This window comes from Rattus norvegicus, chromosome 7 (genome assembly GCF_021556685.1).
Source record: "Rattus norvegicus strain SHRSP/BbbUtx chromosome 7, alternate assembly SHRSP_T2T, whole genome shotgun sequence".
Classification (NCBI taxonomy): Eukaryota; Metazoa; Chordata; class Mammalia; order Rodentia; family Muridae; genus Rattus; species Rattus norvegicus.
Genome location: NC_141540.1, coordinates 112,568,944 through 112,575,460, shown reverse-complemented (window position 1 = coordinate 112,575,460; position 6,517 = coordinate 112,568,944). Strand labels below are relative to the sequence as shown.

The following is a 6,517-nucleotide window of genomic DNA, read 5'->3' as shown; positions in this document are numbered from 1 at the left end:
CTGGCTTCCCCCAATGATGGAAGATGTTCTTGAAATATAAGCCAAATAAACACCATTTTCCCTAACATGTCTTTTGGTCATGATGCTTCGACCCAGCAATAGAAATCCTAAGGAATGTAAATAGCGTGAGCTAATTCCTTATAATTAATCAAAGGATAAATAGATGATGGATAGATAGCTAGTAGATAAAAACATTTCAACTAAATAGAGAAGGATTTCTATGGTCAAATTTGATTCTCCATGAAGAAGTTTCACAAGGGCATTCATGATCCCACAGTGGGGAAAATTGAATGGACTAGAAAGAATGCCCTAGGGAAAAACATAAGCAACAGTCATTGTGTGAGTCAGTTACTGTCCATAGTAATTAATTCCCAATTTCACAGGGACCATATAAGAAACTATTGAGACTTTTCCTCAGAAGGAGCAGCACAGGACGTGGATGAGTGATATTTGTCCATGAAATCCTGTAACTTTTATTGGCCTATTCTCCATGATGGCCATCCCCCTCCTAGTCTCCTTTGATGTTGCAGCAAATATCTTGTTAGTTAGACCAAGATTAGGGTGAAATAGATGACATTAGATGTTAGATTTTGCTACTGTACAGAGTTGTTACCATGACAACTAATTCATAAAGAGGGCCAGTGGAGCGGGAAAAAGGATAGGGTATTTTCCCACCATATTCTATTAAGAACATGTACATTTTGTTCAAAGAAATGTGATACAATGCAACACTATTTTCTTTTCAGTGAAGTAGCTTCAACTTGGACCTCAATTTAGAGAAATTACAGGGAAACCATAGCCAACACGAAGATTTCAAGTAAGAGTGAGAGGTATGATTTGGATTTTTCCTGCTCATGGACTCATTTTAATTTTAGTTTTCCTTCATAGGCTATATATAAATCATGTCAGTGTCTTCCAAGAATTTGCCACATTCTACCATTATTTATAATTTGTTTTTCTACATGGGTAAGTTGCACAATACAAAGAAATATTTATTTATTTTTATTTATTATTTATTTGTTTATTTTTGCAGTGCTGTTGTGTTACTGCTCTGTTTGGCAGTATAAAACTGGCAGAAAATGCCTAAAAAAGAGGATGACAAAAGTCTCATGCAGTAACCAACTTTATTCGGGCATCAGGGAGTTCTGACTGAATTCTGAGGCTAAGCATGGTTATTTGCGCAGAGTTCATTTGAGTTAATTTGTGTACTTTCTCAAGGGCAAGGTCACTTGAGTTCAGATTGTACACTGTCATGAGGACAATCCATACTTAGCAAACATCATCTAATGAATAATAGGTAAGATGATGGGTAATCTAAAGTAGAGCCCACTCTTATTTATTATACCTGGGAGGGGCTTGAAAGTGCATTCCAAGAACAAAGTCATATTATGGAAAAAAGAGGTTACAAGCTTCTTGTCTTGTTTACTTGGAGTTCAAAAAAAATCTCCTCTTACACCTTCATTTATAGACTGTATTTCAACACTGGGGATCAAACCCCAGACTCTAAGCATGTTAAACAAGCATTCAGTTTTGGAACTCCATTTCCAGCTGGAGACACACAGTGCACAAGAGGCAGGCAGCACTAACATGCTACCCCTTGTGTAAGTGTACATCCTCAGTTATCCTGGTAACTGCCCTATACCCTTGCTAATTCCTTGTCCTCTCTGAGTGTGTAGAGGTGTATTATGTGTGTGTATTACCACACACACACACACACACACACACACACACACACACACACCCTCTGCAAATAGAAAGACTTGCAGATCTACTGTTCTGCCAGAGTAAAAATTAAATCTATAATGCAGTTATGGAAGTGAGGAGGAAAAGCACATACTGCCTGGGCTCCTCTCATGCTGTGTACACTTCTATAGTCTTAGGTCCTAATCATCTCCGTAAATGGGTCTGGCAATCTGCCTTGCAGTAACTTAATGCAGTCCCTTTGAAGAGGAAAAAAAATTCACTTTCACACATTAAAATGGGAAACACAGATGAGTCATTTTCTCTCTGGTGACCAGACTGTTTATTCAGTAAACATTTTCCTCTACCAGAAGCCCTTCTCACAGTCCCTGCTGTAAGTTATCATTCTGCATCTTATCACCTAAGTTGGAGCAGCTATGACTCTGGACTAATGGGGTCACAGCTAATCCATTTTGAGGAGGGATTCATTAGATGCTAATTGCACCTGGAGTGTCCAAGCAAATTCCCTCCACTTCTGTCTCTATAATCCTAGCCCTTCACAGTAATAACTAAACCCATCTATCTCCATAGAAACAAAGGAAGCTATAAAGGCCCAAAGAGCTTGACTATACTAGAGAGTGCTTTTGTGTCTGTGGATAGAGGGCAATTGAATCTTAAAGAACTGTCAGTTTTCAGAATAGCTGCTTCCTATTCAGATGGGGAGATGATCTTACAAGACTCTGAACGTAAATCCCAGAGTTTGGTAAGCACTAAAAGACATGTTATTAGAGAGTTTGTAGGCTATCAGGCCAGGTACGACAGGCAAGCAGTGGGAAGGAAGTTACATTGGGGCAGCTGTGATCTGAGTATGGTGGTACAGTCCTAGCACTCAGGAAGCTAACCCAGGAAATAACAGAGTTCAAGGCCAGCCGGGGCTTCATAGTGAGTTCCTTTCTTAATCAAAACAAAACAAACAAAGAAAACAATGAAAGGATAAGACAGACAAGCAAACAACAAAAGCAGAGACAAAGTTTCAGAAATCTGGATGTCCCAAAAGTTAATAAGGAACTGAAATAGCATTCACCCTCTCAGCCAGGAAGTCCAGGCACACAGCAGGGTCCTCACAAAGCTTTCATTCTTTTTAGAAAAACCACAACTACATGCAATAATCAAGAGTTCAATAAACTGTGATGAGTTCTCTTCAAACTGTGTAGGAAGACACTAAGTTCAGCATCCAGAAGATACTACCACTCTGCGGATGTCCCAACAATGGAATGCTTTTCAGCCTCATAAGGGATTGACTTCTGTTATATATCACAAAGTTAATAAGCTTTCAAGACACTGTATAAACTAAAATTTAAACCAAGAGCAGAAGATTATAACCCATCTATCTGATGCTTCAGATATGTGTATGTATATATATTCAGATATTATAAATTTATAATTATTAGTAAAATTATAATTATGTTATATTATCCAATAATTAATATACTAACATTACATATATTTAAATTGCCACCATATATGTGTGTATATCTATCTGTATGTATATATAGATAGAGATATAGATGTAGATATACATGATGACAGTTTAATAATCAGTGGCCTAAGGAAATATCAGTAGGGAAAAGGAGGAGGAAGATAATCAGAAGAGAGAGAAAATGAGGATTAAATCACTTTTACTGAGCAATATCCTGCTCTACGACAACAGGCTAAAAGCCGCAGGACTTCCTGGGAGGCACCATAAAGATTTTACTACTAGAAAAACTAGGTGTGCAGCATGAACACCGGGAAGCGAAAAGAAACAAGTAAATAGGTGACTATGTAGCTAATGCTTATCTTCAGAGGTATAAGACTTAAAGAAAAGGATAGATGGAAGCTTGAAAAAAAGAAAAATCCCAGTATTGTAAAGGAAGGAGAAGCCCCTCACCATCCTTCCTACGTAAGCCTTTAATGTGATACACAACTGGGCCCACCCTACCACATTCTCATTGATAGTCAACTTCATCAGCTTTTCCATTAAAGACAAAAAGGACTTAGTGCAGTCAGTAACAGAATATCTGTATTCCAAGTATATCCCTTGTATAACTGATTGTGTAATTGTATTACACAATCAGTAATAGCTGAAATGGATAAACTGGAGCAGAAGTATCAAGGACACTAGAGTCTTCAAGCATCCAAAATTTGATTGGCATGCACCCACAAGGAAAGCTATTCTATGACTGCTTGGTTCAGAGACTAACTCAGCAGAAATGTTACATTGTGATCACTGTTGAACAGGATAGTAAATGAAGAATTCAGAAGTTCCCTGAGGTTCCGAATATGTTCTCTTCTAACCATAGTATAACGGCAAGTAGATGATGGATGAGTATGGAGCCACTGGGTTCTAACTTCTAAGAGACAAAATTTCCCTTCCTTCCTTTCACCGGCTTTCTTTTTGCCAGTTAATTAAACTCACCTTTTGATATCTAAAAAAAAAAAAAAAAAAAAACAAAAAAATTAAAACAAAAACCCAGAAACCCTGCCCTCCTTCAGGAAGGATGCCATTCCTCAGTAGTAGTGGGCTACCCAGGGAGCAGGATATTCTCCAACAGTGTTCAGTCCCACAGGGAAAATACTCTCCTGAGAGAGTTTGCCAGAGCATGACAAATACAGAGGCAGATGCTATCAGCTAATGAATGAACTGAGAACACGGTCCCCAGTGGAGGAGTTTGAGAAAGGACTGAAGGAGCCGAAGGGGTTTGGAACCCCACAAGAACAACAATACCAACCAACCAGAGTTCCCAGGGACGAAACCACCATCCAAAGAGTACACATGGACAGACCCATGGCTCCAACTGCATATGTAGCAGAGGATGGCCTTGTTGGGCACCAAAGGGAGAAGCCTTGGTCCTGCCAATGCTCGATGTCCCAGTGTAGGAGAATTTCAGTGCGGGCAGGCAGGAACGGGTGGGTGGGTGCGTGGGTAGAGGAACACTGTCATCGAAGCAGGGGGAAGGGGGATGGGATAGGGGTTATGGATGGGAAAGGGGATAACATTTGAAATGTAAATTAAAAAAACAATAAAAAAATAAATTGACGGAGCTTATAGCAAGCTGATGGGATGATCATTGTGATGGTGAATGGGAAGGTTCACACTGCTCCCTGATTCTGCTAAGCAATGGAGAGAACAGTACGCAGCCTGTAATTCTAACATAGTTTGGAAACATCCTTTCAACATTGGTTATTACATATCCATGTTAGCCTGAATACGCCACAATACTGTTATTTGTGACCATCCTCCACCCACCCACTTTCTCCTCTTCCCACCAGTTGCTTCTCTGCTGTTTTGCAAATGGAGGGGCTGCTCGAAATGTTTCTACTTCAGTTTTAAAAATGTATTAGTAAATCCATCAGTTCAGGTCTCTCTGGTTAAGATTTCCCTGAAGAATTTTACTTCTTTTTTTCTTAATTTCAGTAACTTTTGCTCATAACCCTCAGCTGCACTTGAATATTGCAGCAAAATGGTACTTTTGTTTCATTTTTCAGCACGACACTATACTGCCATGGGCATCTAAGTATATTTCATATTTGGAAATCATTTCTTTATTATCTGAACAATTATTTTAGTGTTGGATAAAGTATAAACTCCGTAGTTAAGCATGCAGTGTCTTTCCAATCACCATGTTCTCAAAGCATACATAGACAAAAGAAGATATTGATAAATGAAAAAATTGTCTCAGGTTCCTCTCTAAATCTCTAGATCAAACCAGATATTAACCATGTTCTAAGTGAGCAACAAATCCTCCCATTCAACATTCCCTTTAATCATTGTTCTTAGCTTAGGCCTTGGTCTTGTAAGAGTCCATGACTCCCCCAAGAATGATACCCTGAACTCAGAGAGTACGTAAACCCAAAGAGTGTTTTATTCTGCAGAAGTCCAGCATGCTGGGGTCTCCCATTACCAAGATAGACATCCAAGTGAGCTTGCAGGCTTGATTTAAAGCATATTAGGGAATTCTGGGATGAGTGAACTCTATGTTACTCTGTTGGGTCCATCTCTATGGACATTCCATTACTGGGGTTTAGGGGCTGGAAACTTGGTGGGAAGGTCAAAAACTCCTGCTAACCTGCTTCAGGCCCGGTGGCAGGCCAGATTCTGAGGCCTGGACTTGCCTGGAATTGCCTAGTTCTTGGAAACAGAGATTTAGGTCTAGCTTCATTAACGGACATTTTGAAGCCTGTCAGGGAATCAGTCTGGCCTTTTCAGTTTGGAGTCTCAGTTTAACTGGTGGAATGCTGGGAGTGTGGAGTCTTTATAAGGGTTAGTCTCTTTGATTTTTTTCTGTCCCTTCTCTCAAGTGAAGAGTGTGCCTCAAGTTCACTCTGATCTTAAGACATGCCAACCAAAAACCCAAAGAGATCTGTGTCAATCCTCTTGTACCTCTAGAATGACTAATTTAATATTTCTTCTGGTGGGCCACTAAACTTCATATTAATCAGTATCAATAAAATCTGCAAGACTAATGTAGCAATCACTGAATTAATTTTATGAAAGAAATCTGGTAACAATTCATAGATAACACAATTTCAATGTATTAAATAATTTTTGCCCTGCAGAAAAGTTTAGCTTACAAACTCAATATTGTCATTTGTATCTGAGATAATATATTTCCTTGACTTGCTATAGTAAAAATGAAAAAAAAAATCTCTTCAAACGATTTTTCTAATTATGATCACATTTAGTGGCAGATTTTAAGGATGTCTGTAATTCATTCCTTTGGCAAGAAGATAATTGAGCTTTCAAACATTACCTATAAAAGAAGGAAGTCTGCAAGTTGAAGGATAATGTTGAGAA

The 6,517-nt window shown here is 38.8% G+C and overlaps 1 pseudogene; it reads left to right on the top strand.

Annotated features, from left to right (window-relative positions):
* Positions 1-3,460: 3,460 nt before the first annotated feature.
* Positions 3,461-4,070, top strand: Fcf1-ps3 (Fcf1 rRNA-processing protein, pseudogene 3; annotated as a pseudogene).
* The last annotated feature ends 2,447 nt before the right edge of the window (positions 4,071-6,517 follow it).